The sequence below is a fragment of the Hordeum vulgare genome, chromosome 3H (assembly GCF_904849725.1).
Source record: "Hordeum vulgare subsp. vulgare chromosome 3H, MorexV3_pseudomolecules_assembly, whole genome shotgun sequence".
In the NCBI taxonomy this organism is placed as follows: domain Eukaryota; kingdom Viridiplantae; phylum Streptophyta; class Magnoliopsida; order Poales; family Poaceae; genus Hordeum; species Hordeum vulgare.
In genome coordinates, this window is record NC_058520.1 from 27,507,074 (window position 1) to 27,519,989 (window position 12,916).

Here is a 12,916-nt window from a genome sequence, read left to right on the forward strand (position 1 = left end):
GCTGCTAATCTAGCAAGATGTGTGGATCTTGAAACATATAAAGTGCATGGGTTGAAGACCCATGATTGTCACATACTACTTCAGCAAGTCATACCAGCTGCACTAAGAGGGCTTGTGAGAAATGACATATATGAGGCCATTGCTGAACTTGGTAATTTTTTCAGACAATTATGCTCAAAAACTCTTCGAGTTGATGTGCTTCGCCAGATGAAGGAGGATATTCCTGTAATTCTTAGCAAGCTTGAGAGGATTTTTCCACCCGCCTTCTTTGATGTCATGGTTCATTTAGCTGTTCACCTTCCTGAAGAGGCAATTCTTAGGGGACCTGTTCATTATGGATGGATGTATCCAATAGAAAGGAGGCTTGGGCACCTAAAGGGAACAGTTCGTAACAGAGCAAAGCCAGAAGGGTCAATTGCCGAGGCATATGTTGTGGATGAGTGCTTGTCCTACTCCTCTAGATATCTAACAAATATTGAGACAAGATTTAACAAAGAAGATAGGAACAAAGATGGGAAGAGGAATGTTTCTTCTGATGAACTGGCAATTTTTTCAATGGCTGCAAAAGGTCTTGGTGCGTCAAAACTGAACCTTTATGATACTGAGTACGACCAAATGGTTTGGTACGTGCTTAATAATTGTCCTGACGTAGACAAGTACATGGAGTAAGTATTCTTGCCATCTTTTTATGCATATTATGCGGTTGGCTCGTAGAGATAATGAATTTTGATGTGTTTATTTTATGTTTGTTGTTGTAGGGTTTGCCGAGAAGAGTTACGAATGAAAGGTGTGGCTAACATTGAGCAGACACTTAAGAAGGAATTCCCTACGTGGTTTGAGAAGCATGTAAGCTATTTGTTTTTGTGTGTCTTATATCCATCTTGCATTACTGACGGCATTAACCTTATTATTTTGATGTGTGGCCATCATGTACAGATTCATAATATAGGAGAGAAGAATGTTTCAGAGGATTTGTACTCGCTATCATGTGGCCCAGACAAGCGTTTACTGGTGTACTCTGCCTGCAACGTGAATGGTGTTCGATATCACACTCTGGATCGTGAGAGGAAGAGAAGAACTCAAAATTCTGGCATCATGGTAAAGGTAGAAAAAAATGGTGCAGAGATTCTGTACTATGGTGTTCTGAAGGAAGTTCTTGAGTTGATGTACTCGAAAAACAAGCATGGTGACAGGTCAGTATATTTGTTTCGTTGTGATTGGTATGATATTACAAGCAAGACGACCGGGTTGAGAGATGATGGGTACTTCAAAAGTCTGAATCATAAGGCTCTTAGGTACAAAAAGGATCCATTCATATTGGCTTATCAAGCAGAGCAAGTGTTTTACATGGAGGACACGCATCTTGGAAAAGACTGGAAAGTGGTACAGACTTTTAGTCATAGACATTTGTATGATGTTCCTGAATCAGAGACGGGTGAGCTCAATGCTACAGATGCATACCAAGAAGATATCATAGCGCCAACTTTTACAGTGAACAATGTTGATCCGGTGTTTCACACTTTTGGTCGTGATGATGAAGAAGGCACACCTGTTGATCCTAAAATCATCGCCGAGATTGAAAATATTGTCGAAAACAATGATGAAGATAGTGCCACCGACGAGGATGAAGAAGAAGATGACGGGTTGAGTGGAAACAAAAGTGAGCACTCAAGTGATGATGAAGTTTAGCATGCTTTCGGACGTTTGCGCATTCTGCCTTAGGGGTGTGTGCGAGTTGTGCTGGCGTATGTTTATACCGGGTGTTGATGATTGATGAAAGACTTTTTTGATATACACATTGTGGAGACTTTTATTTTATTGTTATCTAAAAGATAGCACTGAATTTTCTACTAATCCCTAACGATTTTGTTGTTTTTTGTAAACGCTAATGGCCAGTGTCAAATTGCAAATATGAAATATTTTTTCAAACAAATTGCAAATATATTAATTTAGATCATGAAAAAAAAGAACAATGAACCAGTGAACCAGTCGACGAATTATAAATGTCGTCTTGCCATAGTGCCCTAGGCGCGGCGTGGTGCGTCTATGCCGATGGCGGCGGTCTAGACACCTCCAAGGAGAAGCATGACACCCGCATGCGTCCTTGTCCATATGATTTCGCCCAACAGTGTCTCCCAAGATGCATCGCCGCGGGTTGATGTCACCACCCCTGCAACACGACTATGGTGGCGCACCTCTCGGGTGACAGGGAAGCTGCACCACGTCACTGCCTGCGGAGGAACGAGACCGTAACATAGCTTCGCGCCATGCCCTCCCGCTTTGCAGCCCACCTCCATGCCTTGGTCCCCACTCCGGCGCTGAATGGGCGCCACCGGCACCAGTAACACCATGTCCAAAGGGGGCATGCAGGAGTGCACGGGCCAACCACCGGTGCAGCTTTGCCTAACAGCGACCCCTGGTGGCGGCGAGGAGAGGGAGACGGGGGAGGAGGGTGGCGATCGGTGGGGTGGGGTGAGACGCCTGAGTCAATCTTAAAAGTCATTTATTAGTTTGAAACGAAATCTATGTAATAGAATATTTACGGGAAACGCTTGCCATCAACCGACTGATAACAACATGTGCGCCCGTCGCCTCCGTGGCCACTGGATCTATCTTAATCGAATGGATTGAGGGGAACTGAGTCGTTGTTGCAATTTTTTCCAACAACTAGTCTGTTGCGGGATCTGAATCTAGCGTGAATCCTTGACCACATTCATGTATTCTTTATCATTTCATCCCGAGGCAGCGGGCGCATCACAAATAAGGTGATCATGATTTGTCGTTCGCCAAATGTCCGATGCGGTCGCTGTTGTAGATTATTATTTTTGCAGCAATACCTTTGTTGCAAAAGTTTTGTAACATGAACTCTGTTGCTAACGTCCGAACGCAACTCATCCTTGTTGCAAAGCTCGTAGTTGAATCTGACGGCTCCCCGTGTTTAATCATATGGCTCCACGGGCGTCAGATCTTTTAAAAAGATCCGTCGGCTGACGCGTAGCATTATATTGCCTAATTTTTTTTGCATCGAAATAATTATGGAAGCCTTTAGTTTTCTGAAAAATATTTTATATGTTTACGACAAAAAAATTATTTTCTCTCCACCAAAGAAACATGTTTCCTCCATTTTTGCAATTTTTTGGCGTCCTACCCCACGTGTCGGTCACCACAAAAACATCAGCCCCCACGATCTATTCCCGCGCGTAGCATCCCTTGTATCCTCTCGTGGCACTCACCTCTTCCCCCATTACCTCCACCAGCAGATCCTCTCGTGGCACTCACCTCTTCCCCCATTATCGCCACCAGCAGATCGGAGGTCCTTCGATCAACCCGCTCCAGCCAGGTCGTGAGCCGCCCCTTCCTCATCTACGAGAACGCTGCTGCAGAGCGTGCCGCCACCGGCCGCAAGTTCGTCGATCTCGTCAAGTACGTACTTTATTTGTTAACTGCCCCTGATCTCGTCGTTCTTTGCTACTGTACACGCGGGTGTACAATCTGCTCCTGCTGTGTGCAGACTCTAGACAGTCCACATCTGACAGAGCGTGTTCTTATTATGTTATCAACTGTCTGAAATGTGATTTGTTGATCGATTCATTCATATGGGGCTGGGGTGGATTATACTACAATCATTGACGGGAGAGTATAGTGCTCCTAGTTTTAGTATACTACACTGCAATTAAATCAGAATGTTATGTGCCTGCACCTGATTCGCCTTGAAACCAGTAGCTTTAATTCTGCATTTTAATTACATCTGCTTATGGTTGGAGAACGGGTATGTGTAGCACCATGGAGATTGTCCTTGGCTTTGTTGGCTGAACTATTTTTTTACATCTGCTTATGGTTGATGCTCTTCAGTGTTTGTGTTGGTTCTCTAGGTGTGCCTAGTTCTTGTATTTTTCTTGTCTCATTTATCTTAAATCTGGGAGCATCCAGTAGTGTTTTGTGTTGGTATTTAGGTGAGCTAGATAGACAGACTTGCAGAGAGTTGACTACATAGTTGCCTGACCCTTGACAAATCTGACTTGTTTTGCTGCAGCTAAGCTAAACTACAGGATGGCCAAGCTAAATTAGGTGCTGCCCAACAAGGTTAGTCAGACTGGTTTAGAGAGTTAAAAAACTAATGTCATATTCTGCTGTTTCCTGTCATATACTAACATATTACTTCATAATTTTCATGACATCCTTCTTTTCCAATGTAGCACGACCATGCCGGCAACACCGGAGTATGAGAGGAACAGGTTGGCAAGGATTGCGAGGAACAAGGCAGAAGGTGCAGCGCCTCTTGCGTACATTAAAAAACTAGCCGGTCAACTGGTATACGGTGGGAGTGGTCATGAAGAACAAAGGAACAAAGGTAAGGAGGCTGTCAGTGGCTCTGAATATGAGCCAAATGATGATGAGCAGGCTGATGATGCTAATGAGGATTCTTGGGAAGAAGAGGAGCATGAGTCAACTCTACTTATCTCAAAGGCAAGAGTACTATATATATATATATATTAGTGTATTACATAGTAGATAACACATTTCTTTCTAACCTGTTCATAAACATGTGTTTATCAGTGTTGGTACAGAGATTCTAACCTGTTCCCAACTTATCTGAATCAGGAAAAGCAAGCTTCTACAAAGCCACAAGGGAGAAAGCATGCTCGGCCCAAACCTGCTGTACCTACCACCACAAGAACCACAAGAGCATCACAATCAAAACCTAACCAGACAGAACAGATCCCATCGAGTGACAATGACAATTCACTTCTCCAAACTTCCATGGACAACAACACACCTCAGGCTGATACAGAGATTCAACATTCTCAAGACATGACAAACACCTCTCACCAAATTGATAGCACGGTTACAGTACATGGCCAAGGTATATGCAACATCATCTCTTAACAGTGTTTGCATTCTAGTTTCCACTTTGAAATAATAAAGTTCCACCTTTTTGCTACCTTGTGATGTAGGTGTTGTAGTATGCTCCACTCGTCCAACTAATCCAGAAACCTCAAAGAGGGGTAAACGTAGACCAACCATGGGGCATGGACTACAGGATTATGCTAAAAGGAACGGAGGGATGAAGATGAAGATTGAGTTCTCAGCTGGTAGAGTGAGACCCCTTGACCCTGTCCAAGCAGCCAAGCTTACTTCTCAGTGTGGTATACATGTTCGTAAACACATGCATGTTGCTACACATTGGAAAGATTACAGCAAAGACGGCCTAGACCATCATATTCCTAAGGCTATTGGTCATGTTGCGGTGAGACATTTTCGTTCAGTCTTCAGATTCTCGTTTTCGCATGTCATGCTGTTATTTAATGGTGTATCTTACCACTCACTGTTTTTAGAAACATTTTGAAATGGATCCAAAAGAGGAGCTGTCCAGAAATGTATGCAAAAATATACTCCAGAAAAGTATTCGACAACAATGGTATAGGTTGAAGAGGGATTATAACAATGGTTGTACCTTTCAAGAAGCGTTAGCCAATAAGCCACCCAATGTGAGTCAGGAGAATTGGGAAGCCCTTGTCAACAAATGGTCAGATCCAAGAAACAAGGTATGTAGTCAAATATGCCACTAGAAACATCTATAATGAATCTTAAGTTTACCTTCCTTGCAATTTTCTTTTGTTGTGACTTTGATATGAGCAACAACACTACTTATAATACTAATATTCATTTGTTCATACAGGAACTTTGTCAAAAGAACAAGGATAACAGAGAAGCTGTCAAGCATCAACAAACTACAGGCTCTAGGTCTTATCCTTCCCATTTCCACCAAATTGTAAGTATTCTAGCTAACTCATTGTTGTCCCATGTCAAATACAACCACTACGAGGGATCTGGTATATTGTGACGAGCTACTATCATCATGCAATATCCAAAAACGTCATGGAAAACCTCGTTGTGTCGTTTTTTGAGCGTCACGAGCATCGTCACAGAAAGATGAATGGATAGATCAACTAAAGAGGAGCAGAATTCGCCAGATGAACTTACTTGCAGGCGAGTGATGACCGGCAACGGCGACGGAGTTCAGTCGATGCGACGGGTTGGGAGTTGACAGGGCAGCGAACCAATTCGCGGAGGCGACCTCTCCAGATGGCGAGCGACTCAAGCTGGCTGCGGCGGCGAGGCTAGTCCAGCCGGCTGCTGCGGCGGCGAGGCTAGTACAGTCGGAGGCGAGTCCAGCTGGCGGCGGCAGCGGCGGCGGCTAGTCCACACCGTCGGCGGCGGCAACGGCGGCGACAGCGGCAACGGCGAGTCCAGGCGCTGCCGGCAGCTCGCTTGAGCGCCTATCCCCTGCCGTGCGCGTGTGAAGCGAACAGAGTGAAACGCCGCCGTCGGCTGGACTCGCCTCGGGCGACGACGATGGCGGCGCCGGCGACGGCGGCGAGGCGAGTCCAGGCGCCGGCGGCGGCTCGCTTGAGCGCCTATTCCCTGCCGTGCGCGTGTGAAGTGAATAGAGTGAAAGGAATACGCGAGTTAGGGTTAGTATTGGGCTTGTACTGGGCTGCCGTATCATGGACAATGAACAGCACGTATCGGTATTTTTTACCTTTTCTAAAAATAAAAAAACATGATACTCCGGCTATACCTGTTACACGGTCGTATCAGCCGTATCGGCGTATCGATGACGTACAGGACGGCGATACGCATAATTTATACATATCGGTGCTCCGTATTAATAAATAATATTATGCGTACAAATTGTCAATGAGAACTTGCTTGCCAACTGGTAAGGCCTCGGTGCAAGGTCTTTGGTTCAATTTTTGCGTGTGCGCAAATTTTTATCCGTGACGAGGTGTCTTTTATCCCGTTGAGTATTTGAAGAAATAAAATGGTAAATTACTGACAAAGCGGATTTACAATTTTTATGATATATTTTTAAAATGTGTTTCTTTTTTGACATGTGGGTCCCACCTCCTCAGATCTTATGAGTAGACAATACGTGACAATATACTAGCATCACTGATTTGAATTCTTCTGTGACCCAGCCATGTCTGTCATGGAAACTACCAACACTGTCACAAAATATGGTAATGAGTGACGGTGATTATGTGGCCGTCATGGATTTGGCGGATTATGTGATGCTAGGTGCGTAGCGTCACACATTATCATATTCGGTGACGTTACGAGTCACTGTCACGAGCTTTTTCGTCATAGTATATCAGATCTCTTGTAGTGAACATGACTTCATGTACGGAATAATGATTCTTTGGGACACTTGTAGAAAAAAGACAAGTACAACAATGAGGACCCTAGTCCAATTGAATTTTTCAAAGAAACCCATACGAAAAGAAAGACTGGAAGTATGAGTCCGGCTGCACTTAACGCTTATGTGAGTTTTCTTTCTCTTTTCTCAATGACTTGAATACATGTTGGTGTTGTCTCACTGTTTTGCTGTTGGCGGCTACTTATATTGTTGTTGTGATGCTGCCTTCCTATACCATTGCTTATTCTGCTGTTGGCTGCTGCTGGCTATACTTTAGATAAAAAGTCTCCCTCATATGTTCGAAAGTGCCTTTCTGCTACCGAGCTCATTTGAGCTCGGGTGAACAGTAAAATCTAAGAAAATTCGAAAAATGTTTAAAATATTCTGAATTTTTTTTAGACGAACTTTGACAAAAGTTCTAAGTGCATGCAAAAATTTGGCATGAACTAACATTTCGACAAGGCGTGGCAAAATAATCAACATAGATGCTCTAAAAATGCGCATTTTCAGAGCATCCACTTTGTTTATTTTGCCACGCCTTGTAGAAATGTTAGTTCATGTCAAATTTTTGCATGCACTTAGAACTTTTGTCAAAGTTGGTCTCAAAAAAAGTTCAGAATTTTTTGAACATGTTTTGAATTTTTTCCGATTTTACTGTTCACCCGAGCTCAAATGAGCTCGGGAGCAGATACTCGCAAGTTTCAGATTACTTTATTTAGGAAACCATACTTCATATCACACATACATGTATCTCAGTTTTATAGGTGTTTACGGTTCTTATCTATGCTTTTCTAAGTGTATAATCTAACCTTTCAAGAATACATTCTTATACAGAGTGCCATGCTAAATAGAAAGAGTGAAGCACAGCCAGAAGATGAGCAGCCAGTATCTGATACACAGATTGTGGCTGGTGTTCTAAAGGAGCATAGCTCCTCAAGCACCTTTCTTTCCACTATGGGGTACCAATCAAGATCTGGGAGGTCTAGGACCTCCGCTTCCACAGAACGTGTTCGAGAGCTAGAAGAAAGAGTCGAACAACAGAAGAGAGATGCAATTGAGGCACATGAGATGTATCAGCGACAATTGACCGAAAGAGTTAAAGCGCAAGAGTCCGCACTTGAAGAGATGCAAAATAAGCAACAACAAGAAATGGAAGCTTTGAAGAAGAGCCAAGAAGAGAAGATGAAATCCTATGAAAAGAAGCAAGAGGAAACAGACAACCTTATCAGTTTCCTCCTACGGAAACATGCAACACAAAACTAAGCAACATACCTAATGGTTCATGAAGGCCATCATTATGTGGTGGTGGTATCTAGAAAATACATATTTTGCTTTTCTTTAGTTATGTTAGTTTCATTACGTGGTGGTGATAACTAGAACATACATAGTTTGCGTTTCTTTAATTATGTTAATTTCACATTGCAAGTTATTTATTGTCATTTTCTTTGAATGTACGATGATATTTGGTTGTGTTAAATATATATTTTTATTTGGCAGTCGAGTATATATTGTTGTATGTATTGAAATTGAATTTTAATTCAAAATTTATAGTAAAATAAATTTCAAAGTGTTACCAGAATAATATGATATAAAATTAAATAAAAATTAATATTACAGTCACAAAATAATTCTACACAATAATACGTGAAAATATCTGGAAAAAATATTTTTTAATGAAAATGTAATTGGCAAAAGTATTTCCAAAATAAATATTTATTTAAAAAAAGGGAAAACAAAAAAATGAAAAATAAATTATTTTTAGAGAATAAATTCTAATAAAATTACATGACATCAAAGATGATGTCATCCACCTTCGGTGACGCTAATCGGTGAAGTTTTAGGGCCATGGGATGGACTCCTAGGTGTTATGCCAGTGACGATACACCATCTGCACCGTCACTGAAGGTCCGATATTCCGTGACAGTCTTTCGCGCGCCGCGTCACTAGGAGGAATCTGTGACGGTGATTCTGTGATGATGCTCGTGACGCTCAAAAAACGACACAACGAGGTTTTCCATGACGTTTTTGGATATTGCATGATGATAGTAGCTCGTCACAATATACCAGATCCCTTGTAGTGGTTGTATTTGACATGGGACAACAATGAGTTAGCTAGAATACTTACAATTTGGTGGAAATGGGAAGGATAAGACCTAGAGCCTGTAGTTTGTTGATGCTTGACAGCTTCTCTGTTATCCTTGTTCTTTTGACAAAGTTCTTGTATGAACAAATGAATATTAGTATTATAAGTAGTGTTGTTGCTCATATCAAAGTCACAACAAAAGAAAATTGCAAGGAAGGTAAACTTAAGATTCATTATAGATGTTTCTAGTGGCATATTTGACTACATACCTTGTTTCTTGGATCTGACCATTTGTTGACAAGGGCTTCCCAATTCTCCTGACTCACATTGGGTGGCTTATTGGCTAACGCTTCTTGAAAGGTACAACCATTGTTATAATCCCTCTTCAACCTATACCGTTGTTGTCGAATACTTTTCTGGAGTATATTTTTGCATACATTTCTGGACAGCTCCTCTTTTGGATCCATTTCAAAATGTTTCTAAAAACAGTGAGTGGTAAGATACACCATTAAATAACAGCATGACATGCGAAAACGAGAATCTGAAGACTGAACGAAAATGTCTCACCGCAACATGACCAATAGCCTTAGGAATATGATGGTCTAGGCCGTCTTTGCTGTAATCTTTCCAATGTGTAGCAACATGCATGTGTTTACGAACATGTATACCACACTGAGAAGTAAGCTTGGCTGCTTGGACAGGGTCAAGGGGTCTCACTCTACCAGCTGAGAACTCAATCTTCATCTTCATCCCTCCGTTCCTTTTAGCATAATCCTGTAGTCCATGCCCCATGGTTGGTCTACGTTTACCCCTCTTTGAGGTTTCTGGATTAGTTGGACGAGTGGAGCATACTACAACACCTACATCACAAGGTAGCAAAAAGGTGGAACTTTATTATTTCAAAGTGGAAACTAGAATGCAAACACTGTTAAGAGATGATGTTGCATATACCTTGGCCATGTACTGTAACCGTGCTATCAATTTGGTGAGAGGTGTTTGTCATGTCTTGAGAATGTTGAATCTCTGTATCAGCCTGAGGTGTGTTGTTGTCCATGGAAGTTTGGAGAAGTGAATTGTCATTGTCACTCGATGGGATCTGTTCTGTCTGGTTAGGTTTTGATTGTGATGCTCTTGTGGTTCTTGTGGTGGTAGGTACAGCAGGTTTGGGCCGAGCATGCTTTCTCCCTTGTGGCTTTGTAGAAGCTTGCTTTTCCTGATTCAGATAAGTTGGGAACAGGTTAGAATCTCTGTACCAACACTGATAAACACATGTTTATGAATAGGTTAGAAAGAAATGTGTTATCTACTATGTAATACACTAATATATATATATATATATATATATATAGTACTCTTGCCTTTGAGATAAGTAGAGTTGACTCATGCTCCTCTTCTTCCCAAGAATCCTCATTAGCATCATCAGCCTGCTCATCATCATTTGGCTCATATTCAGAGCCACTGACAACCTCCTTACCTTTGTTCCTTTGTTCTTCATGACCACTCCCACCGTATACCAGTTGACCGGCTAGTTTTTTAATGTACGCAAGAGGCGCTGCACCTTCTGCCTTGTTCCTCGCAATCCTTGCCAACCTGTTCCTCTCATACTCCGGTGTTGCCGGCATGGTCGTGCTACATTGGAAAAGAAGGATGTCATGAAATTATGAAGTAATATGTTAATATATGACAGGAAACAGCAGAATATGACATTAGTTTTTTAACTCTCTAAACCAGTCTGACTAACCTTGTTGGGCAGCACCTAATTTAGCTTGGCCATCCTGTAGTTTAGCTTAGCTGCAGCAAAACAAGTCAGATTTGTCAAGGGTCAGGCAACTATGTAGTCAACTCTCTGCAAGTCTGTCTATCTAGCTCATCTAAATACCAACACAAAACACTACTGGATGCTCCCAGATTTAAGATAAATGAGACAAGAAAAATACAAGAACTGGGCACACCTAGAGAACCAACACAAACACTGAAGAGCATCAACCATAAGCAGATGTAAAAAAATAGTTCAGCCAACAAAGCCAAGGACAATCTCCATGGTGCTACACATACCCGTTCTCCAACCATATCTCCAACCATAAGCAGATGTAATTAAAATGCAGAATTAAAGCTACTGGTTTCAAGGCGAATCAGGTGCAGGCACATAACATTCTGATTTAATTGCAGTGTAGTATACTAAAACTAGGAGCACTATACTCTCCCGTCAATGATTGTAGTATAATCCACCCCAGCCCCATATGAATGAATCGATCAACAAATCACATTTCAGACAGTTGATAACATAATAAGAACACGCTCTGTCAGATGTGGACTGTCTAGAGTCTGCACACAGCAGGAGCAGATTGTACACCCGCGTGTACAGTAGCAAAGAACGACGAGATCAGGGGCAGTTAACAAATAAAGTACGTACTTGACGAGATCGACGAACTTGCGGCCGGTGGCGGCACGCTCTGCAGCAGCGTTCTCGTAGATGAGGAAGGGGCGGCTCACGACCTGGCTGGAGCGGGTTGATCGAAGGACCTCCGATCTGCTGGTGGCGATAATGGGGGAAGAGGTGAGTGCCACGAGAGGATCTGCTGGTGGCGGTAATGGGGGAAGAGGTGAGTGCCACGAGAGGATACAAGGGATGCTACGCGCGGGAATAGATCGTGGGGGCTGATGTTTTTGTGGTGACCGACAGGTGGGGTAGGACGCCAAAAAATTGCAAAAATGGAGGAAACATGTTTCTTTGGTGGAGAGAAAATAATTTTTTTGTCGTAAACATATAAAATATTTTTTAGAAAACTAAAGGCTTCCATAATTATTTCGATGCGAAAAAAATTAGGCAATATAATGCTACCCGTCAGCCGACGGATCTTTTTAAAAGATCTGACGCCCGTGGAGCCATATGATTAAACACGGGGAGCCGTCAGATTCAACTACGAGCTTTGCAACAAGGATGAGTTGCGTTCGGACGTTAGCAACAGAGTTCATGTTACAAAACTTTTGCAACAAAGGTATTGCTGCAAAAATAATAATCTACAACAGCGACCGCATCGGACATTTGGCGAACGACAAATCATGATCACCTTATTTGTGATGCGCCCGCTGCCTCGGGATGAAATGATAAAGAATACATGAATGTGGTCAAGGATTCACGCTAGATTCAGATCCCGCAACAGACTAGTTGTTGGAAAAAATTGCAACAACGACTCAGTTACCCTCAATCCATTCGATTAAGATAGATCCAGTGGCCACGGAGGCGACGGGCGCACATGTTGTTATCAGCCGGTTGATGGCAAGCGTTTCCCGTAAATATTCTATTACATAGATTTCGTTTCAAACTAATAAATGACTTTTAAGATTGACTCAGGCGTCTCACCCCACCCCACCGATCGCCACCCTCCTCCCCCGTCTCCCTCTCCTCGCCGCCACCAGGGGTCGCTGTTAGGCAAAGCTGCACCGGTGGTTGGCCCGTGCACTCCTGCATGCCCCCTTTGGACATGGTGTTACTGGTGCCGGTGGCGCCCATTCAGCGCCGGAGTGGGGACCAAGGCATGGAGGTGGGCTGCAAAGCGGGAGGGCATGGCGCGAAGCTATGTTACGGTCTCGTTCCTCCGCAGGCAGTGACGTGGTGCAGCTTCCCTGTC